The sequence below is a fragment of the Littorina saxatilis genome, linkage group LG5, assembly GCF_037325665.1.
Source record: "Littorina saxatilis isolate snail1 linkage group LG5, US_GU_Lsax_2.0, whole genome shotgun sequence".
NCBI classification, from domain to species: domain Eukaryota; kingdom Metazoa; phylum Mollusca; class Gastropoda; order Littorinimorpha; family Littorinidae; genus Littorina; species Littorina saxatilis.
This window is the reverse complement of record NC_090249.1, coordinates 34407987-34432986: the sequence shown is the minus strand read 5'-3', so window position 1 is coordinate 34432986 and position 25000 is coordinate 34407987. Positions and strand designations below refer to the sequence as shown.

Sequence of the window (25000 nt, the reverse complement as noted above, 5' to 3'; positions counted from 1 at the left end):
TCGGTCTTTCAATAACATTAAACAAATATCATGATTACGATACTTAAACAATCAGGATCAAACTGTGAATGTCTAGGTGTACTTTTCGGAGTCCATCAGTTCTGATTGCGGATTTTACTGAAAGCGGCAAATCACACAACAGAACATGGACAGGCAAAACCAGAAGAGTTGACGGGGACAAAGCCACGAAGCCACTAAATCGTTGACCCTAGCACACCATACCCCCGTGCACTCTTTTGAGTGCTGGCAATTAAGGGTCTGTGTGTATTTCACATCGGAGCGGCGTTATAACAACAACGGCCGTGCCAAAAAGCCAACTCTCACAGCCACCGGTGTGTGTAAAATGTCAAAGGCAGGTAGTACGCCGTACCAGTTTTTTGGCGACTTGCACTATTTGCACGACCATGGGAGTCAAACCCGTCCGCCGTGTTAGTTCTGACCACTAAGAATAACACCAACCGGTGCAAGTTACTAGCGTGTCCTTGTTTTGACACTGAGGGATTCTCTGCCAGCTGGCCTGTTAGCTATACTGACTTAATACCAATGGAAAATGCAGGAAGTCAGCATAACAAGAGCAGGGATGGAAGTTATTTGAAAAATGAGTCTGGTGAAAACTTTCAAAGATGTGTAGATTTCATTACATGTAGTGGCTCCAAATTGTGCCAAACATCACTAAAAATAAAATGTGTAAGGGACTGGCAAGATCTAGTCAGCCAAAGGAGTATGCTTTTAATGCTTGGAAATAGTACATCTTCGCATGACAATCAAGCACGTTGACAGAAACAACAGGTTTAGCAGCCTTGCCGTGATGTTCTTAAATGTTCGTCTTCTAGGTTGAGTCCACAGCTTAACTTTTATAGATACGAGCATCCTGTGCTGACAGGCTTTTGCCTTGACAATTCAGTCGGACGAATATGACCTTGGCATGGTCAGTTTATTCTAATGCTTCGCTGATTAACCTAAAATAACTCGGTAATCTTGAACTCAAGTGGCATTCTTTACTTTTTTTTGATACAAGTCCCTGTAATCAAGCCAAAGAACATTTGTCGTGAAATTAATTGACGGATTGAGCCTCAAACTTAAGCATAATTAATTAATTTGGTTGTTTGAGCGACAAAAATGACGGGAGAATGGCTACGTTTTCAACCAGGGGACATCACTAGGGCAACTGCAACGGGAGTTGCCTCCCCTGTCGCCGCTTAGGATAATTCCTTCTTTGACGCATGTAAACGAAATTCATTCCATGACTCCAAAGGGATCTAAAAAAGACTTGTTATGCTTACAAGTGCAGGTTCTGCAAATTTGGAGGCTTAAATGCCTCTGAATTCTCAGCTATGAATTTAACACACCAAAGTTCAAGATTACCAATAACTCAGTTATCAACAACATTAAAATGCTGAAATTGAGGGAGGCGAGACGTTTCAGTCGCTCCAACGCAGATGCAGTGTAAAAGCAGGTGTGAAACGATCAGCCATCAAAGCCTAGGCGCATGCGCTGAGTTATATTCAGGGGACAGAACTCAGATTTAAACAATGAGGTTATCGTTCTCGTTTTGGATCCATGATGACTCAGGCATAACGTACATAGTGTATACTAGACCGAGTCGTCGGCGTATCCCCTCAACCATTCAAGGGAAACCCGTAATTCTTTGCTACGACCGTGTGTCTCCCACTTCCAAGGTACACACCACACTAAATTTCAGCGCAATCTGCCGATAAACACCAAACATCTGAGGGCGGACAGAAGGAAAATCTCACAAAAACAATCAAGTGACAAGTTGAGTTATTGGAGCGTTTGATGACCGAGAAAGCGAAACCTTCGCAGTCATTACTACATTACACACACCTTGTAGTTTTTGTAGTATACGAACATGCACATAATTATAAGCATAGTAATAATAAAAATCATTACTTCACAAATTGACTCCACGCCAAATACAGCTGTCGCAAAGTAAGAACGGGTAAATGAGTGAAAGAAAATAAAAAGAAGAAAAAAAGAAAGAGAAATGGGAAAGAAAACATGCTCAATTTTGCGCATGTTCATCGAGCTGCGTGCGTCTCTTCCTGCCTATCCCAGTTCCGATTCTAAGTGGCTGAGGGTTCTGCCCGTCCCCCCTCGCTCCCCTGACAGTTGTTTTGCACTGTCTGATCCCGCCACCTCAATCTTGACTTTTCCTTCCTCCTCCGCCTCCCACCCATTTCTTGCCCATTCCTCCCTCCTTCCTCTCTTTCTAATTCTGTTTTGGATAGGCCAACACACACACAGACACGCACTCACTCGGTTGGCGGCGTGCGCACACGCGAGCATGATATGTACGCTCGTGCACATGGACGTAACAAGCATGCATGCATGCAGAAGAGACCCTTTTGAATTACTCAAGTAATAACTTATAAATAGATACATTATAACGTATTACTAACCCTGTTTTTGCTTTTAAAAGGGTGCCCTCGTAATTACATACAGCACGGTTACAGAACTGTTTGAGACAAATATGGACAATGCAGTGTACTAAATGCCAAACAGAACAACACATGGCTTTCGGCTTGGAGTTTACTCATAACAAGTCTTTATTTCAGAACGCAACGAAATACTGATCAAGAAGGGAGGCTTTTAGGCTTGCAAAGAAGCACACACATTTGCAAACAAAGCAAAAAGAGTGTTTTCTAAACAAAACAAAAACAACAACGACAACAACAACAACAACAACAACAACAATTTCCACTACTACTACTACTACTACTACTACTACTACTACTACTACTACTACTACTACTACCCCCCTAACACACACACTCACACACAAACACACACACACAGACACACACACACACGCACACACACAAACACACACACACACACGTGCGCGCGCCCACACGCACATCAAAGCACATCAAAGGTATGTCGTCACAATGGACGCACTTCCATATTTGTGTCTAATCCTCACAAACTATTCTTAAAAACACAATCATGTCATTCACATGCACGCTCAAAATCAAATGTCGAATACAAACATGCGTCAGGAGTATGGAAATCGAATTCAAGATGATATCAAAACCCACTGAAACATGAACTCGAGAAGCCATTGAATACAAAGCATGGACAGAAGCATGCGCACCAGTGATATCAAATCTTCGAACGAGTTTCTCCAGAATGTCCCATGGCATTCGCATGTACGCGCAAAGATAAATGCCATACAAGAGCATGCGTCAAGAGTATTACAATCGAATTCAAGACAACATCAAAGAACATAGAAACATGCACTCGACAAGACAATGTACACATAAAACAGACTCACGCATGCGCACTAGTGACGCACGCATACCGTGAAGACTCATCCGGGAACTAAAACGAGGTTCTTGTCATGCAAATGCAACCTATTTGCATACAAACTAGGTCAGCTAAAGTGTGTGTTCAAAATATGGATTGTTCCCAGAGTCCGTAGCGTCCGGCTACAGTAGTCCGCGATGCAAGCATATGAGACAATGACAGAAAGGTCATTTCAAGTTAAATTTCATCCTGAAAGGTTATCTTCACATAACTTGATGTCAAAACAGACTGTAATTCTTTGTCAATAGCTTCTGCATACAATCATGCTGATAATTAATTCACAAATAGCTGTTCGGCGAAAGGAGTGTCACGTGAACACACTCTTCAAAAATATGAAAGTGAAGGATGAGTTTTCCTCTTCAAAACAATGGTACACCTCTTATGCTCTTCTTTTCCATTTGGCAAGCAATTTTCAAAAGAAAGTGTTGAACATATCAGCAAGAAAACACATTTATAAGAATGACAAAAATATACTGCTTACGCCATTTGTGTTACCGTTCGTCATTGTCTCATGCATTTCTCCTATTGATAAAAGGTCAAACTAATCCTGCTATTGCTTCGAACGGAGATGAGTTACGACAAGAAAGTGTAACATTCTTGAACTATGTTCTAATCTTAAAAAAACCGGTCGATTTCTTTCTTTATCTTTCAGTAATGTGGGCTAAAGTTTTTAAAGCACCAGATTCCAGGACTCGTAAATATAATCCACTTATTCTGCCCCCAAGAATCAAACTGCATTTGAAAACCTATACTGTATAAAAGGCTGAAATTGATAACTATAAAGAAACTATAGAACAAACTTGGCAGTTTGATGAATGTGTTGCAATAACACGAAGTACCACTGAATCCATAACAAGCCAGCAGTCAAGCCTAAATCATTAGCAATTACTATTGATATCTCAGATGAGATGTACATATACCATATATAGGCAGGTGACATCGTAGGCAAAAGTTAGGATTTTCCCTTGACAAAACAGTCTGAAGTTTCGAGTCGATAATTTGGAAATTGTCAGACGTTCGCAGTTTCTATGTTTTTCTCGCGAGTTAAGACGGCTCACTTGTTTTGCGCGTTTACTTTATAACAGAAGACTAAGGTTTCACAACTAACAGAAAAGTATAAGAAAAATATGCTTGTCTACAGATATACGAACCAGATTCCTTTGTGGCTAGGAAAGGGAGGGGGGAGAGTAGGAGGAGGTTGAATGCAAAAAAGTAAGGAACTTATTCTCAGAGGTTGTACAAACAGGAGGCGGATTTCAAGCAGGAAGAGACCCAGTCTTATACAGAACAGATCAATGTTTTATTGCCAACTTCTAGCTGAAACAAACTGTGATGACTCCGAACGTTCTAAGAGTCAAACCCACAATGCACGTCCAATCCAGACACAAACATCAATCCGTGATCAAAGCAAACCGAAACTAACGGAAATGGTGAACAGGTCAAAATGTACCGGAAGCACACGAGATTGCTGGGATTGCCAAAGACAACACAACGGTTTTGATGTCGACCGCCATGTTTGAAACGCAGACAACTTCGAGACATTGTGAACACTCGAGAGGACGCCGTCAGAGAGAGAGAGAGAGAGAGAGAGAGAGAGAGAGAGGGAGAGAGAGAGAGACTGAGAAAGAGAGAGAGGGAGAGACTGAGAGAGAGAGGGAGATACTGAGAGAGAGAGAGACTGAGAGAGAGACTGAGAGAAAGAGAGAGAGAGAGAGGGGAGAGAGAGAGAGAGAGAGAGACTGAGAAAGAGAGACAGAGAGAGAAAGAGAGAGAGAGAGAGAGAGAGAGAGAGAGAGAGAGAGAGAGACAGAGAGAGAGAGAGAGAGAGAGAGAGAGAGAGGGGAGACTCACGACAACAATAGACAGACATGAGTTGAGAAGACGATAGCTGACGACTATGAGATAGTACAGACAGAAACAAAAGGAGAGACAGAGACCTCAGAAGGAGATATGAACTGGCAACACCAAGAGAGATAGGAAGTGATAGGAAGGCGTTGCGCCAAGAGAGACAGAGACAGGAGGAAAGACAGAGACCTCAGGAGGAGAAAAAAAATAAGGATTGGCGACACCGAGTGCGAGAGACAGAGACAGAGACTTGTGGCGCCGAGACATCTCTTGTGAGAGACAGAGACAAAGAACTTGCCGACCACTGGCTAACTTGGGGTGACCGGAGATTGCCCTTTGCTGATCCAACAACGTCTTTGGGGAAGAGTACAATGAAAACATTCCCTTGCTGTCGAGTCATCACCCGTGAGACTTCCCGACACAACCGGGCGCACGGCTCGTACATTGAAGCGTTTTATTATTTATTCAATGACTGATTTCTTACCAATGACTGATGCATTTCCAACAAATGATTCCTTTCCAATAAAAACAAAATGTAGTTTTGATGACAATCTGAAAACAATGTGCTTTGTTTACCTTTTGTTCAACCGTAACAGTTAGTTTTGGTGGCAAGCTTCAACAAAGCTCAAGAGAGTCCTTTATCTTCTGTCCAAACATAATAATGGAAGTTATGTGGTAATCTTAAATCAAAGCATAAATTATTAACTGATGGGATTCATGTTCAAGAATAATAATGTGCTCCGAAGGAGGATCAATCATGAACGTTCCTGTAAATTCTCTAGTTCCTGTCTAAACATAATAATGACAGAGGAGTGAAACTCCAATATCAAAACATTTGAAATGATGTAGTTTGTTTCCAAGCTTAATGACGTTCGCTCGACAATCGGAGGTGAACTGAGATATAAAGTTCGTCTACAATAACGAAATACGGATTTTTCTTTTTATTTATCTGTCCATGTATGGTCATTTAGTCTAAATGAAGCCTCACACATTTGTTCCCCCTGTTTTCCTTTTCGAGAATAATTATAATATTTGTTTGTGACAATATCTCTCATTCTCTGTCTTTTGCGCGCGCGGTAGTTTGTTGTTGTTGTTGTTGTTGTTGTTGTTGTTGTTGTTGTTGTTGTTGTTGTTAATGTTGTTGTTGTTTGTTGTTGTTGTTGTTGCTGCTGCTGTATTGCTTCTTACATAGCAAAATGATTTACTGTGGGTGATTTTATTATTGCGACAACCTGATGTACACATATTCTAATATCTAGTGTCCGAGTTCTGTTGTCTCAGTGTTTCATTATTATAGCGTTGTTGCACACTTCCTGGATCATGGATTATCTTGGTGTGCCTCGCCAAATTGACCATGTGCAATTATTTAATAGCTGACCAGCCTGCTAGTTTGTTCCTACAGTAACGCTAACGGAAGAGGAAGAACCCAGGATGGGCTCTGCCCAAACACTTTTTGCGTTCAGTATGATATCTGAACATCCGTTTTCGGTTTGATGTTGACATCAACAACAAAAAGAGAGGAAATATCAAGGGAGGAAGTCCTACAGAAATACACCGTCTATTATCTGAGGATGTCTTGTTCTCTTTTTGACTTTCTGTGCCCCCTTTTTCTCCAATTCTTTATTGGTTTAAACAGTGTTTTATTCAACAAGTTATGGATATAATATGCAATAAGCATGTTTAGGATCAACAACAAGCTATAAGCTTATAGTGGTGATCCTAAAAGGAAAAAGAAACATACGGATGACACTATCTTGCGGCGAGACTTTAACCGATTGCTCTTTAAACCAAAACTTCTCGATTCGTTCGTTCGAAACAAACATACAAGAATACACAAACGCTTGTCATTAATGTCATATCATTTTGTCGTCGATTCTCAACTTCTGCATTCTCTGATTGGTTCGTCTAAGAAAAGACGAATCAAGGAAGGAACGAATAAACAAGATAACACGAACTTTCATCTTCAGTACAATGTCATTTTGTATCTCACTCTTTTTGACTTCCCCTTCCTTTATTGGTTCGTCCATTGAATTGGCTGTTCGTGGAAGGCAGGAATAAACAAACATACGAGAGCAAACATGACAAATAATCGTCCCTGTGGGGCTTGTTATCGTTTCTGTCATTCCTTTGATTTCCTCGGCTGCTTAATTGGTTCGTCGGACATGCCTGTTCAAAGAAGGCGCGGGTGAACAAATAAACAACTAAAGACGTCCCACGGAAATACACGGAAATACACCGTCAGTGATTTGAGGCAGTCTCGTCCACTTTGTGACTTTTTTGTACATCCATTCCTTCATTGATTTGTCCGCATAAAAGACTGACCGAGGAAGAAAGGGATGGAACAACCCTAAATTGTAAACACACAAACAGGAACTCATGGTGTTCAGGTCATGTCATGTTGTCTGGTATTCCCTCGCGGCCTCTTCTCCTGTACTGGTTCGTCTAAGAACAACTTGTTCTGAGACTGATCAAGGAAGTCACCGATGAACCAACCCCCATAGATAAACATGCAAACATACAAACAAATACAAATGTATTGGCGTCGAGCCATTTTTGTATTTTGCTTCCTTTTTACCTCTGTGCCTTCCGTTATTGATTCGTCCAAGACAACACTGATACACAGGGAGACACAGATACACAAACCCAAACGTTTAAACAGAAGTTTCGCCGTTCAGGTCATGACATTCTATCTTGAACTCCTTAACTTTCTCATTTCCTTATTGATTCGCCCAAGAAAAGAATGATCGAGGGAGACAGATAAACAAACACACAGACACAAACGTTCAAGCGGAAACTTTCTTCGTTCAGGTCATGACATTCTACCTTTCAGTCCTTACCTTCCTGACCTCCTGTATTGTTTCGTCTAAGAAAAGACTGATCGAGGAAACATAGACTATCAAAAAAAACATAAACAAACATTCGAACAGAAATGTTCGTCGTTCAGGTCATGACATTCTATTATTTTCGTCCTTACTTTCCTGACTTCCTGTATTGATTCGAACAAGACAAAGGCTGATCAAGGAAGACATTGATAATCAAACGTGGGAGAATAAACATGCAAACAAAAGTGGTCGGTCATGTCATTTTGTCTTGCTTTCCTCTACTACGCTCTTCCTTTGATGGTAATCACACAGTGGCGCCACCTTGTGGTTGTTCGTCACATACAAAAACAATGGCTGCCATTGTTACAGGTGTTGGTGAGACGATAGTGGCTCCATCTCTGAGACAAGGAAGACCACTCTTGTTTGTCGTTCATATTTACACTGTTTGATGATTCTGTCGGTACCTGTGGAAGTGCCCTGGGGTTCATGTGAACATTGCTATTCACATATTGACATCCAGTCAGTGCTGTTGCTCTGTTAGGAATTGTTGGCGCTATTGGTTGAAAATTAGCATGTTTCACAATTCTGTTATGAGCCCTGCACCTGACGTGATCTAATGTCATATCGCATACCGCTTGCTTTGCTTTGTATAGTTCGGGTCTGCATATCAGAGCATTGTCAATATCTCAGAGTTAAAGCTTTCTCCGAAACACAGAGAAGTCCAGAAAGACAGTCGTTTTAAGTCGTCCTGTTCTAAAATTAGTTGAGTTCAAAGTCACGTCACTTTTTTCCTTCATTTTTGAAACTCGATAAAGACTAAAAATAGAACCGAGAAGCTGATTTTGGTGCCTGGTACTGCTACATTTAGACATGCATCGAAGTTTGTCGTGTTTGGGGTTCCATTTGATCGTTCTTGTTGATTGTCAAGTGTGAGTGTTTGCAACCTCTCAGGTGATTGCTCGAAACGTTGGCAAACTTTAAACTGTTCACCGTGCTAGGGTGACAGAGTTCATTTTTATCGTTGGCGTTTTTTGACACGCGTCTTTGTTTAGATTCATTAAGGTAGTGCCAAGAATAGTTTGTGTCCTTAATTTGCGGCCATTGCTGAACAATTCGTTCTTCGGTTTCTCCTGTTTCATGCCTTTCTCGATTACTTCCTGAAACAAAAATGTATTTACCAGCGTTGAGAAAAAGAAGAAGAAGAAGAAGAAGAAGGAGAAGAAGAACAAAAACAAGAACAAGAACAAGAACGAGAAGAACACTAAGATCAAGAAGAAGAAGAAGAAGAAGAAGAAGAAGAAGAAGAAGAAGAAGAAGAAGAAGAAGAAGAACGAGAAGAACAAGAACAAGAACAAGAAAAACAAGAACAAGAATGAGAGGAAAAAGAAGAAGAAAGGTAGTGGCACGGAGAGTACGTGTAGATGTCTCTCCGTCTTTGTGTGTGCTTTCCTCCCTCTGTGTTCAATTTGGTCTGAACTACTTATGTGCATGTGTGGCATTGTTTGTGTACGTGTGTGTGTGTGTGTGTCCGTCCGTCCATCTGTCTGTCCGTCCGTCGGTCAATGAGAAATAAACAGAAGTCTGTTCACTGTGCACATATCTCTTTGACTGACCGTTACAGTGAGAATGTCTACTCCGCCATTTGTCCGGCGTCCCATTGTTGTTGGACGTATTCTGTCTGTATGAGTATTAGTTACCTACCTCAATGTGTCCTTTTGGCGGACATGCTGATGTGCAGATAATCTTGTCAGTATGCAAAGAGTGCCGACTGATGAAAATTAATCTAACCTGCCTTTGTTGTTGCTTGTCTTATGTCTGTCTGTCTGTCTGTCTGTCTGTCTGCATGTCTGTCTGTCTGTCTGTACGCATATCTCTGTGTCTCTGACTCACGCTGTTTCTCTCTCTGTCTCTGTCTCTGTCTCTCTCTCTCTCTCTCTCCCTCTCTCTCTCTCACCCTCTCTCCCTTCCTCTCTCTCTCTCTCTCTATCTCTCTCCCTCTCTCTCTCTCTCTCTCTCTCTCTCTCTCTCTCTCTCTCTCTCTCTCTCTCTCTCTTTCTCTCTCTCTTTTGGTGTACGTCCATGTCCGTTTCCGCACGTGTCACTGTTACAGCTCATTAACAGTATAGGTGGTACCCGCCTTCCTCGCAACATGAACAGAACGCACGATTACCCAACATTGTCGCCCTGCCGTTTGTAGTCATAGCTCAACGGTGAAACGGCAGTTCTTTTCTTGAGCCTCGTTTGTTATAATGGTGGCGTCTTCTTTTTCTTTTTTTCCTTTTTTTTTACTGTCTTTTGGTTTGTCTTTTTCTTTCGTTTTTTCCCTTTTTTCTGGTTTTGTTGTTGCACGTTGGTCTACTTGTTCTGTCTTTTTCTTCTTTTTCTTTTTTTTCTTTTCTTTTCTTCTTTTTTTCTCTCTCATACTTTTGTGTTCTCTGGTCAGGATTTGTGCATGCTCGGTTGAAGTTCGTGTCTGGATGTGCGTGTCAGCCACATCCTTTTTGCCAAATTGTTTCATACGTTGTTGGGTGTGTGATAGTGTCTGGCTGCTGCTGTCTTCTTGTATGTTCTTGGGAACCTTTGCGTACCCATAACAGTTTTTTATAGGGCTCAGAAATTAGCTCTAAACTTCTCAATCCTGTTTGACTGCGCTTTGCCTCCAAAGGTGATTGATGTGTTCGACACTCTGTTACATTTTGGCGCTGCGAGCAAGGATGGGACTCGACATGGTATGACAAGGAATGGCGGTAAAGCCACTGGTGCATTTCCGTGCAGTTTCTATCCAGACGAACGTGAAGGAACTGGTCGCCAAGGTAAGCGGGTCCTGAGTTCGGAACATTGGGGACAAAGTTCATTCAAACGGGGGCGAATGTGATAGGGTCTGGCTGCTGCTGTCTCATTGTAATGTTCTTGGGAACCTTTGCGTATCCATAGCAGTTTTTTAGGGCTAAGAAATTAGCTCTTAAATTCTCAATCCTGTTTGACTGCGCTTTGCCTCCAACGGTATTGTTGTGTTCCGACATTCGGTTACAGGTGTGTGAAACTAGAAAGTAGGTGCTCTGACGTAATGAAATGCTCTGGTGCGAAAAGCAATGACAAGGACATTTCTGCCCCTTTTCACTGTCGGGGCAAGGAAACTTTCTGCACTCATTTGTGACCAAAAACATTACGAAAGGGATCTTAAATCATCCGCCAGTGCATTTTCTTCGTTAAGCATTAAGTGTAAAAATAAATGTTATTTAGTCCTGAAAGCAGGGATCTTCGTAACATTTATTTTATTCGGCAAATTAGATAATTGTCTGCATTTTTCTGAACTGTCACGAATTCTCCCCTTCCCTTTCGTGCCCTAGCTCCCTTCCGCTTCCCTTCATAAAATGACTATAAAGCATTCTGCGGTTTGAATAACCACTTCATGTCCCTAATAGGCACTAGTTCCTGTGAGGACGTTAAGCTTAAGTTAGCATAGCATAAAGCTTTGGTACTTCGCAAAGGCAAATCCCTGTCGAAAGCACTCTCGTGGTAGGCTTTTGTTTCAGCTTCGTTGACCAGACGACAGGAAATACTTATCGTCTCACAGAATGCGCAGGCTTTCAAACAGATATTTGATGAATAGTAACCGATTTAACTGAACAAAAACCAGTTCAGAAGCAGGCATATAAAATTGCAAACTTGACCTGTTTTAAAGACAGCAAACCATTACTCATCCCAGAAAGCCGGTCTTGGCTTTCCACACTCGTAACATGCATCATTAACTCAGTTCCAACGCTGAATCATAATATTCACAACAGAGACCTAACTCGGTCTTCTTTGATGCTGACTTTCAAGTATGCTATGTGAACGACTGTTGTACCTACAAAGTATGTCTTGTATTGTGTAGTATCTGGTCATATCATATGCAAAGTCAAAGAGCAAGAATACTTTGAATATTTGGACGATATTTTCGGCTGAACAGTGTATTTCAAAGTAAGATTGTAGTCCTTCCACTTTAACATTGACACATTATGCAGTTCACATATTTGAATTCATATTCAATGAATACAATCTCCATTTTACATATTATTTTTGTTCTATAGTTTATATCACTAGAAAATGAGAGCCGAACATTTAATTCATCAAAATGAGTGTGTGTTCTTTCCTTTGTTTCAAACCCATTGCTTATACATTCAGTGCTACTGTACTGTACTAGCTGCCTTTATTACACCGCAGAGCAAAGAATTAACTAAACATACATTATTTCAACAAGTTTTCCTACTTTTGTCTGGCACTGTTCCAATGATGTCACGGTGTCACGGTAGCAAAACAGTTAATTATGCACGGAACAGTTTAAATGCTAGTTTCGTGCCTCGCTTTTTACAACGCGGTCGTACGTATGCCCTCATAAGTCATAATGTGGCCCAGCTGACATATACATTACAGGATCATTAACCCTTTTATGATTTGCGATGTTAGGAGTCCTTTTACGACGCTGGAAGATGTACTGACTTCTTGGCCTAATTAGGAAAATAAATAAAAGCGACAGACCCTGAAACGAGCTACCTGAATTTGAAGGTGCATCGTACTTTCTGTTTCTTTCTAGCATGTACGTATTTTTTGTTTTTTTAAGACTTCATCTCTCTTGTGTCTTCTGCTCAAGTGTTTTTGGGTTACGTGCGTTACGTGTGCCGTATGACTTTTGCGATTTATAAAAGGGTATATTGTTATATTTGGGTGACCTGTCGTTCCATTTCAAAGTGAAAACGCTTTTGCAGGAAATAATATGTTAAATCTATTGAGTGTTAGGTTGTGCTCTGCTATTCTGCAAACACAGAAGACCTCACTCGTGCACACAAAACACACACACACACACACACACAGACTCGCACACACACACACACACACACACACACACACACGCACACACGCACACAAGTGCGAGTAGGAGTTGATGCCAACAAACACACAAACAGGAAAAAAGCAAAAGGCCTATCGCTTTAAATCAGAACTGGACCGGTCTCCCGTTGTGTAGGTTAGCATGTCAGTGACGTAGCTAGGTCTCTGTCATCCCAGAGTCTGTGACTGCTGCACAATGACAGCCTTATAATATGTAGGAATTAGGACGGTGGGACACAAGAAAAGTCCATTATGTGGAGAAACTGGAGCCAGGCAGACAGTGAACCCTACTATGGGATTAAAGTAGAGATACGTGTTGACAGTAGATGCTATTGTGTGAGCAGGGGATATGTTCGTGTGGTGAACACGGATGAATGAATTCAAGGGCTCGCATTGTCGTGCATGGGCGCATGCACAAACTTGGTGCACACATTCATGCGTAGAAGGAACACACACGCACGCACGCACGCACGCACGCACGCACGTACGCACGCACGTACGCACGCACGCATACACGTGCACACACGAATGCGACTATTCTCACCGACACCTGCCATTGAAACACTGTCCGTCTTAAGGTCTTTTTACATTTAGTAAAGTTTTGACTAAAGGGGGAATCGAGACGAGGGTGTGTGTGTGTGTGTGTGTGTGTGTGTGTGTGTGTGTGTGTCTGTGTGTGTGTGTGTGTCTGTGTCTGTGTGTCTGTGTCTGTGTGTCTGTGTGTGTGTGTGTGTGTGTGTAGAGCGATTCAGAGTAAACTACTGGACCGATCTTTATGACATTTTACATGATAGTTCCAGGCAAAATTGTATAGGCATATAGATACAAATGTCCACCAAAATACCCGTGTGACTTGGAATAATAGGCCGTGAAAAGTAGGATATGCGCCGAAATGGCTGCGATCTGCTGGCCGATGTGAATGCGTGATGTATTGTGTAAAAAAAAATCCATCTCACACGGCATAAATAAATCCCTGCGCCTTGAATATGTGCGCGATATAAATTGCATTAAAAAAAATATATCCCTGCGCTTAGAACTGTACCCACGGAATACGCGCGATATAAGCCTCATATTCCCCCCGCGGGTTAGGGGGAAGAATTTACCCGATGCTCCCCAGCATGTCGTAAGAGGCGACTAACGGATTCTGTTTCTCCTTTTACCCTTGTTAAGTGTTTCTTGTATAGAATATAGTCAATGTTTGTAAAGATTTTAGTCAAGCAGTATGTAAGAAATGTTAAGTCCTTTGTACTGGAAACTTGCATTCTCCCAGTAAGGTAATATATTGTACTACGTTGCAAGCCCCTGGAGCAAATTTTTGATTAGTGCTTTTGTGAACAAGAAACAATTGACAAGTGGCTCTATCCCATCTTCCCCCTTCCCCCGTCGCGATATAACCTTCGTGGTTGAAAACGACGTTAAACACCAAATAAAGAAAGAAAGAAAGCCTCATATTGATTCTTTCTTTAGTTGGTGTTTAACGTCGTTTTCAACCACGAAGGTTATATCGCGACGGCTCATATTGATTGATTGATTGACAAACAAACAACAACAAAGAGACGAACTCGCTTTAAATATAGACACGAACAGTAAGTGAGAGTTATGCAGAACGAGTCTCCTGGCTGAAGCACGTGAGAGAATAAGAAGCGTTGACATAAAAACACATTGATGATGACGCCAAGGTCCTCTTTTTCAGCGCATGTGCACGCGACGCAGGGAAATTGACGAACTCCGAAAATATCTCCGTCGGGTTTGTATGTGTTGTGGGAGAGTGACCTTTTCTTGCAAAATCTCTGCCAAACATTGGAGAGGCCAATCACGAGCGAGGGGAGTGTCGGAAACACATGCATCGGTCCGCGTGTTTTCGACACACCCCTCGCTGATGATTTGCCTCTGTTTCGCAGAGGTTTTGCAAAAATGATCTACTATAATGCTCCACTGTGACGGGCGACCAGCCGTGAAATATGACCTGATTCAACGAAGCGAAAAACGGTACACGTGACCTCAAGCTGTGATAAAAATGAAAGGATTTCCGAAGAGACTTAGCTACTATATTCGCTCTTAGAAAGAGAGTTGAGATTGCTTGCGGGTGATAGATATTTGAGGTGACAACTTTAATCCTCATGAAATAAGATCCTCGGATTTACAAGCGAGTAAAACCTCCATCCACATGTTAGCACGCAAAAGCCCAAACCCATCACTTTGAAAGGTACATTCCCTTTCGTGTAAGCGCCCATTTGCATCACTTCAGATAATTATTACCATGTTTGTTGACAGGCAATAAGAGCATCTGTACACTTAGAAACCTACCATTTTGGTTCAAAAGTAATAGTGATTTAAATTTCACAATCGCGGTCCAATTCAAACGTATACAGCACAAACTCAAGCAAATGCGTCTACTACGCATATTATGGTAATTTTAGTGGCAAATCCACACTGGCAGTCATGATGGCGGACGATTCATGATTACAAGATTACAAACGAATCTTACTAAAGTAAAAATGAGAAATAGAGAATACTACATGGCTTGCTGTGTCGTACCAGATTTACACGAGGTTTTTTTTTTAATATTGAACTGCGAGCGAAAGCGAGTGTAAATCTGGTACGACACAGCAAGCCATGTAGTATTCTGTTTATCCTACATACTGTACTTGCTTGTATTTTACTGAAAATGTCCTGCAGTCGAGGCAGCTAAATTGAAGACGCTTGTTTTGGAACCTCGATCTCTTCTAAAGCCTCGTGCAATCTATTACGTCAAAGCAAAGAAACGTCACTCTGAAAGTGTGGCGTGACGTGATAGTTCTAAAGATTCATCGAGGGTAATTAGCGAGCGCAAGTTTTGTTTCTATAATGACGTTTGTCTCGGTTGACTTTGGCATCATCATAAGCAGTGGAAAAACAGGTCCCTGCCAGACTTGCTTGACATGACCTCATTTACATGATATACACACGTGTGATTTGAACGATTATTATCTCACGGGTGTCTCTCTCACGTATGTAGGATAACAAAGGTTAATTATTGGAATGTTTCATTGTAGACATAACGAAATATTCGAAGGAATTAGACAGACACTCAGGAACGATAAACTTAATTTTTCAGACTCTGAATTTTCAGTGACCTATTTTTGTCATGCTTTCAGATATTTTCCAACAAATAGAGAACTGCACGTCTCTAAAATTGTATGCCACAAGGGTAAACCAAATTTGGAGAGAGTCGAATACGGAGGGAATAAGATAGATATTTTTTAAAGAAAATATAAAAATATTCAGAGAGAAATATAAAATAAAAATGTCATTGTCAGACTCTGATCCTTGTATGACCTAATTTAGTCATGCCATCAAATGTTTTCAAAAAATGGAAGCAACGTGGGTCTCTGAATAAGTAAGCATACTGTGTGAACCAGATCGTTGATAATCACAAGATCATCTCGCAGCGACGGCGGTATACACGGCAAAGAGTGATGTTTTTGTGTGTGAGTTATACTGCCACCAGCGCGTCAAAGGCACGTACAGTCCTTTCCGTGGAAACGATTTGGGTCACCATCTAAGATCTGGGAAAGCGTCTACATGTACACATATATTAAGATCATTCCTCTACTAAAACACATTCCAAAAATAAACGTCTTTACTTCCAACTACGCACAATGAGATCAACTGTTCTTTTTTTTTTAACGAATTAATTACGTAAATTGACACTAGTGTCAGTACAGAACATTAATTCATTAAATAAAAAATGCAGACTCTACACAGAAAGCACCTACGCAGTAAGTTGATTTGGTTACTCTTTTCTGTCACGAATCGTTAACGCGGAAAGGACTGTGTCTGTAATAATCACCATATCATCTTGCAGCGAAGGCGGTATACGCGGCAAAGTGTGGTCTTTTGTGCGAGTAATAATCCCAACAGCGTGTATACAATATCAAGAGGGAAGTGTATTTAAGTCATAGATAATTCACTCCCCTTTTCAAAAATATTATGTTAGTGAGGAATGCTAGCTATGTTGTGAAGACAGACTATGTCTGTGAATCTGACGGCAATTTCTAGACCGCATCTTTTGTTCATTTCAAGCATAGGAAGAAAAGCGTTAACGTGAAGTGGAGAGCGCGCTCACAAACACACATGAACATGAATTTTCAGAGAAAGAGATGTGTTTACGTACACATCATCGCACACATACACACACACACACACACACACACACACACACACACACACACACACACACACACACACACACACACACACACACACAGCAAAAGAAAGCAAAGGTTTGTTATAAATTGTCATCCTCGGTGCGGAAATACCAGGCACGTAATTTCCCGTGTCTAATCTGTTCATGTCTGCTGCCTAACCATTCACGTTTTGTTGCTGCTCACATGAGAGGAGTTAAGTTGATCCCGTTGTTTCTCTTTACATTTTAAGAAAGGGATGTGATGAAGGGGGAGGGGAAGAGAGGTAGAGGGAGGGGGGAGGGGAAGAGAGGTAGAGGGAGGCAGGGAGGGGAAGAGAGGTAGAGGGAGGGGGAGGGGAAGAGAGGTAGAGGGAGGGGGGAGGGGAAGAGAGGTAGAGGGAGGCAGGGAGGGGAAGAGAGGTAGAGGGAGGGGGAGGGGAAGAGAGGTAGAGGGAGGCCGGGAGGGAGGGGAAGAGAGGTAGAGGGAGGGGGGAGGGGAAGAGAGGTAGAGGGAGGGGGGAGGGGAAGAGAGGTAGAGGGGGGGGGGGAGGGGAAGAGAGGTAGAGGGAGGGAGGGAGGGGAAGAGAGGTAGAGGGAGGGGTGATGATAGAGGACACTACCAGTTTTTGGTAGTGTGTCTGTTTGTGTCTCTGTGTAAGCGTTTGTTGTTTGTTTGTTTGTTTGTTTGTTTGTTTGTTTATTCGTTCGTTCGTTCGTTCGTTCGTTCGTTCGTTCGTTCGTTCGTTTGTTTACTTGTATTGTTCGTTCGTTTGTTTGTTTGTTTGCTAGTTAGCTAGTTAGCTAGTTAGTTAGTTGGTTAGTAAGTTAGTCAGTTTGTTTGTTTGTTTGTTTGTTAGTTTGTTAGTTTGTTTGTTTGTTTGTTTGTTTGTTTGTTTGTTTGTTTGTGTGTTTGTTTGTTTGTTTGTTGGATGGGGCTGGAACAGTCGTGATTGGTGAAAGGGAAAGCGAGAGGGGTGGTGGCTGTACATCATTTGTTTTTTGTTTCAGGTTATACACGTATGGGACGGAGATGGGAAGAACGAGGACAAGAAGAGGGATCAAGTGAACCATACAACAAGGGGAGGAAATCATTTGTTTTTGTTTCACACAAATGTTTGCCTTAATTCAAGCGCACGCGAGGAAGACAAGAAAGACCTGGTCAGGTCATTGTACTTTTGTCAAGCCGAGTTATCAATTCTCGTCGTGACATCTTGAAGCGAACATCTTCCTCCCTCGCAGGTCGTTGTACTGGGAAGCAAAACAACGCTTCGCCCCTGACACAGTCAATATTTATGAGGTTCACTGACTCAAAAATCACCACCGTAATACCCCCCTACGAAGAAAAAACGAAACTTATCTCTGTCATACAAGATAGTATGTTTATGGGACTAAGTCGAGAATCCTTACTGTGAAGGTGAAACGAACACTATCATGCTTCCTTATTTATTGACCATGACTTGATGTTTTGCTTCAAACACCCATGCATCATAAGCTTTTTTGGCCTCTGACGTGAATATTTTTCGCGACCTTCGAGTTGATATACATGGTTTCATTCAAAATAAGCCAATGAATGTATTGTATGTCTGCTTATCTATTCAAGGCACAAACACTAAGTTACTGCATGTACATTCATTGATTTAACACACACAAAAACACCCAACTAAATATACTTGATTTTATAGAAAATATCAACATGCGAGTGCACGTGTCTGCTTCATAATTCTAAACAAAAACATCAGATGATTGTTTCAAAACACAAATATTACACTCGATACAGAAGTGTTCCACTTTTGAACACATATAAACAAGTTTGGAACACATTGTGACAAATAGTACATAGTAATACTTGGAAAAAAATCCACATAATAAACACTAGTGTTCAATTTAACAGTAGTAATTACCATTTAAACATCAGTGTTCAATTTAACAGTAGTATTTACCATTTAAACATTAGTGTTTAATTTAACAGTAGTATTTACTATTTAAACACTAGTGTTCCTTATGTGCGCTACATTTGCCAGATAAACTATGTACAATGTCACGAAGCGTTCAAAACTGGTCACAGAAATGCGTTCAAAAATGGAACACTTCTGTGTTTAGAGTGTAATTAACACACACCTTACTTCGTCCTTTTTATATTTAGTCAAGTTTTGACTAAATATTTTAACATCGAGGGGGAATCGAAACGAGGGTCGTGGTGTATGTGCGTGTGTGCGTGCGTGTGTGTGTGTGTGTGTGTAGAGCGATTCAGACTAAACTACTAGACCGATCTTTATGAAATTAGACATGAGAGTTCCTGGGTATGAAATCCCCGAACGTTTTTTTCATTTTTTTGATAAATGTCTTTGATGACGTCATATCCGGCTTTTCGTGAAAGTTGAGGCGGCACTGTCACGCCCTCATTTTTCAACCAAATTGGTTGAAATTTTGGTCAAGTAATCTTCGACGAAGCCCGGACTTCGGTATTGCATTTCAGCTTGGTGGCTTAAAAATTAATTAATGACTTTGGTCATTAAAAATCTGAAAATTGTAAAAAAAAATAAAAATTTATAAAACGATCCAAATTTACGTTTATCGTATTCTCCATCATTTGCTGATTCCAAAAACATATAAATATGTTATATTCGGATTAAAAACAAGCTCTGAAAATTAAATATATAAAAATTATTATCAAAATTTTTTTTCTCCAAATCAATTTAAAAACACTTTCATCTTATTCCTTGTCGGTTCCTGATTCCAAAAATATATAGATATGATATGTTTGGATTAAAAACACGCTCAGAATGTTAAAACGAAGAGAGGTACAGAAAAGCGTGCTATCCTTCTCAGCGCAACGAATACCCCGCTCTTCTTGTCAATTCCACGGGCACTGCCTTTGCCACGGGCGGTGGAGTGACGATGCTACGAGTATACGGTCTTGCTGCGTTGCGTTGCGTTCGGTTTCATTCTGTGAGTTCGACAGCTACTTGACTAAATATTGTATTTTCGCCTTACGCGACTTGTTTTTATTATTCAAAACTCAAACAATACCGTTGATATAAATACTTGTTTAAAGCACAAACATTGCTGAATATACGGATGCGTTAACTCTTACCAGTTCGCTCCCTTGCCCATCGTAAGCAAGCTTACGATGCCCCCCCTGTAGTTTTCCACTGACCAATTATCTAATTATAATTTTTTTTTTTTTTTTTTTTTTTACATTGGATGGGTCGGACAGTGGATAAACTCATATTTAAGACACACTTTATGACTGAAACAAGCTGGGTTTTTGTTATAAGTTAGTTATAAAAATGCATTATTAGGCACACAAGAAAAAAGTCTGTTAACGGTAACATAGGCCAAAAAAATAGGGTCGGTAGGTCGGGACTTTTTTTAATTTTTTTTTTTATTTCCCCAAAACATATTTTTAAGTTATTTTGCCAAAAAAACAAAGCCCCCCCCCCTTTTTTTTTTTTTTCAATTTTTTTTTCAAAATTTTTTTTTTTTTTTAATTTTTTTTTTCAATTTTTTCTTTAAATTTTTTTTAATATTTTTTTTTTACCAAATGCCAAACAAAAGTCTAGGGTCGCGCGAAAAAATAGGGTCAGTCAGGATACCGTAAACAGAATATTTTTTTTGGGGGGGCCTTAGGCATGAAACGTCCAACTTTGAAATTTGGGTGGGGGTATTCAGGTGACAATAACTTTTTTGTCTATCAGCAAAACTCCATAAAACTTTGCTATGTTATGTAAAATGAATGCCCAAACAGACTAGTTAGCAGCATATCTAAAATAAACTGAACACAAAAAAAATTTCTTCTTTGTGTTTGTCACGTGTTCCAAAAAATGGGCGTACAAATTTCAACAAAAATCATGTTGTCACCCCCATAAAATTTTTACCTTTAAAGATAGCACAATTCTCTTTGCAAATATGAAAAGCTTATTCATTTTCCTTTCATTTGATATATAATTTTCTATATTTTATTTAGAATATGACCCCAGATAGCCACTCGGCAAGTAGGCACCAACAGCACTGTAAAATATGCCCTAAAACCCCCGAACTGGTAAGAGTTTTAATCAAAACATTATAATCTATATATAGCTATTGATATTCACTGCAATCCAAGTACTGAAGTAACAAGCATTGACCTTAACGGGTCAAGAAAACCTCCCCGTGGCGTCAAGGCGTGTGAAGCTAATATCTCAAGATTGACTACCGTTAGGAACCTAATTGTTTGCATACACCCTATGCCACCGTATGCCAAGCTACTCGTCAAATTTGAACATAATTGACCCCAGAGTACCAGAGATACAAGTCTTATCTGTAGACAAACACACAAACAAACAAACACACAAACAAACAAACAAACAAACACACAAACAAACAAACAAACTAACAGACAGAGTGAAACTAAAAGCCGCGTAATTGCATAAAGGCGGCTTAAAAACCTGAACTATCCATGTTTTCAGCGGTGTGAGCAAATGTTTACGAGGGAGGTACCGAGCTGAGCTTTTATTGACTCCTTTATTTCTCGGAGGGTGAGGTCAAAAGCCACAGATATCCTTGGCCTCAGCAGGTGTGTATTCAGTTCAGAGACATCCTGCTTTCTGCCGCGCGGGCAGAGAAAAATTAATGTTCCCTCTTTATCTTCACCGCGCTGGCAGCAAAACCCCTCACGCGGAGGTGTTTTCAGACAGGCCAGACACAGGTTGTCCCGGAGGTGTATTCGAAATTCGCTTGTCTCTGTAAGGTTTAAGATTAGTAAAGCGGGGTTGGGGCGGGGGGGGGGGGGGGGTGGGGGGTTGGGCGTGGAAACATGGGAGAGAAGAGCCGTGTTAAAATTGTTTGTTTCATGCCGTGATTTACACCTCCAAAGAATTTCTCGTTCGAGGTAATGAAATCCTCCACGTCCAATAAACAGACGCAAAGACACCCAGACAAAATAAGTCGGAACTTAAGTTATGCAAAAAAACACAGACAAAACAGAGACAGAAATACTCAGCCGAACAATGACGAAGACATAATGGGATGCGTGGGGTAGGCGCGCCAGTAAATCAAATCTCCCCAAACCTCCGCTCACTTTCAAAATTAGCGATGACAACGATACGCACAGACAACACAGACAACACAACTGACTCCTGAATTGATGGTTATTTCAAAGGTCGGGGCCAAACAAGGCCGTATAAGCGCTCTCAGCTCGGCGGAGCGTTTTTAATGGAAAGGTTGGTGTGAAAATAAGAGCCTTGTAGGGGAGGGGGGGGCAAAGGGTGGAAGGGGGGGGGGGGGGTCGTCGTTCTAAGAGACACTCGCTTTGGATGGCTGAATTATTTAGTTTTCGCTACTCCGTTCAGGTTTGACGGTGTATACTCTTAAACGCAATGAAAAGGTTCAAAGTCCCGTTGAGAAATAAAGTAGCGCTTTACTCGGGCTGCTAGAAGGATTTTCATAATTTTGGATTCCTACAAGGGCGGACGAGTTTTGTCTCTGTAAAGATCTGTGTTTGTTTGTGTAAGTTGATAGAAAGACGACAGTGATATATAACGCAGTGTCCGAGAATTTGAAAGATAAATGAGTTTATTGTCATTGGTTAATCTCTGTCTGGCAGAGATCGAAAATAGGGATTAACTTGATAAACAAATCCGGGGAATGTATTCGCACCCCCGCGCGTCTTCAAACGGTACAAATGCAAGCGACCATTTACGCAAACTCAGACCCACCCCTCCCCCCCCCCCCCCCTCTCTCTCTCTCTCTCTCTCTCTCTCTCTCTCTCTCTCTCTCTCTCTCTCGCTCTCTCTCTCTGTCTGTCTCTCTGTCTGTCTGTCTGTCTCTCTCAGTCTCTCTCTCTCTCTCTCTCTCTCTCTCTCTCTCTCTCTCTCTCTCTCTCTCTCTCTCTCTCTCTCTCTTAAGCTTCGTTCTCTTTCTCTCAGATGTCATTATTCCATTCTTCCCCTTATCCATACATTCCTGTCTAAATTTCTGAACCCTCTAATCCCTAACTACCCCCCACTTCCTTATTCCGTCATCCCCCCACCCCCTACCCCAACCCTTTACAGGTTATTGTTCTCATTAACAGGAAAGCTTACAATGTAATGACAACTTCACCCCTGACCCTCATCCCCGACCCCCATGAATAACACAGACAGGATTAAAACAATACCCGTTCCCTTACATGTCCTGATATATATATAACTTCACCTAAGTTGAACATGGTTCAGATGGAGTACAACATCGTTATGAGAACATCGAGGTGACAACACACATACACAGAGTGTCGTCATTGTTAAATGAACGACATGGTGGAACAACGTCTGCGTTGTCGTCTGATGCAGTGACTTAATATTACGTAAGTGTCTGGTCATGTAGACACGACGGGAACTTGTGAAAGATTGTGACACGGACATTACTGGAATGTGAAATTTACGAAAGCATGAAGCGCAATTTGGAGGACATTAACACCGTGTTCCTGCATTTGTTTTCTTTTTTTCTTTTAGGAATTTAACTACAAAAGAGAGAAAATTGGTGCACAGCTGCAAGGATTTCCAAGCGTGTTTCTGCAGTTTTAATTTTCTGTTTAAAGCCATATGTACTCGATGACTATACACGCTAATTGCTTTACCAACAGCTGGAGACATGCTAAATTAAGTTCCCTGCAAGATATTGTGGTCTAGGACCCCTTAAATGTTGAGATATTTGAATTTTTATTTTGATCTAGATCGTCCTATTTATAGATTTGCCAACAGAGGGAACGTTGACGCAAGGGAAATAACTCCGCGTCTTTGTTGACATCCTCACTTTTTCAGAGGCTAGAACAAGCTGTAATGCATGTATATGGTCCGCGCATGGCGACATATCGTCATTACATGGTCTTATGGTGCGTTTGACATCGATTATGGGCAAACTACACTTTGTAAACACGGGAGCGCGTACATATGCCTTTAAGTGTAATAATGCACGGACTACCATGGTGCGCGAGAATGACAGTACCACCACTTATTGTTATTCAACACAATTTTAAATAACTCTGTTTTTAAAAAATGGACTTGAAGCAAACTGCAACGTGTGTTTAAGCTTTTTTTGAGCTCAAATAGTAGAATAAATATGTCAGTGACATATTATATATATATGAGCTCGAAATTAAGATCACAACGGCAACATAGTAATAACATAATTTTTCAAACCAAGACAATCGATGGGATTGCGCGGAGTTTAAGAATAACAAAATAACATGCAAGGTATGTTATAGGAATGATGTTTTACGCCCACAAAAGAACAATGCAAATAAGAGGGTTGCAGTCAGGCAGAATGAGCAGAAATCCGACAACAAATGAGACTGCCAACGTTCCAAAATTCAGAATAAAAAAAAAAACAAGCAAAGTTATGTTATATGAAGTCTTATATCGCGCGCGTATCTCCAGACTCGGACTCAAGGCGCAGGGATCTATCTATGCCGTGTGAGATGGAATGTTTTACACAATACATCACGCATTCACATCGACCAGCAGATCGCAGCCATTTCGGCGCATATCCTACTTTTCACGGACTATTATTCCAAGTCCTATACCCGTGTGACTTGGAATAATAGGCCGTGAAAGGTAAATATGCGCCGAAATGGCTGCAATCTACTGGCCGTATAAAATTTCATCTCACACGGCATCACTGCAGAGCGCCTAGAACTGTACCCACGGAATATGAACGATATAAGCGTCATTGATTGATTGATTGAAGTCACACGGGTATTTAACAAAGTATGCAACATACCCTGCTTGTTTTTTTATTCTGAATTTTGAAACGTAGGCAGTCTATTTGTTTGTTTTTTATTTTAACGAGTTTAAAGGTTATTCACAAAAGGACTGACTTGTAGAAATTGGTGTCACGTTTATCTCTCTGCCTCACTCACTCTAAACACTGGTGCCCCGCAGGGTTGTGTTCTGTCCCCTCTACTCTTCACCCTTTTCACCAACGACTGCACCTCCGCTCACCCATCCACATA

The 25000-nt window shown here is 41.1% G+C and overlaps 1 long non-coding RNA gene across 1 annotated transcript in view; it reads right to left on the bottom strand.

Moving 5' to 3' along the window:
• LOC138966954 (uncharacterized) overlaps positions 1-21081 on the bottom strand; it is a 54202-nt gene extending 33121 nt beyond the window's left edge. Inside the window, exon 1 of the long non-coding RNA XR_011455801.1 lies at positions 20120-21081. This is a non-coding gene — a long non-coding RNA (uncharacterized lncRNA). The remainder of the gene's footprint in view (positions 1-20119) is intronic.
• Between the last annotated feature and the right edge of the window lie 3919 nt (positions 21082-25000).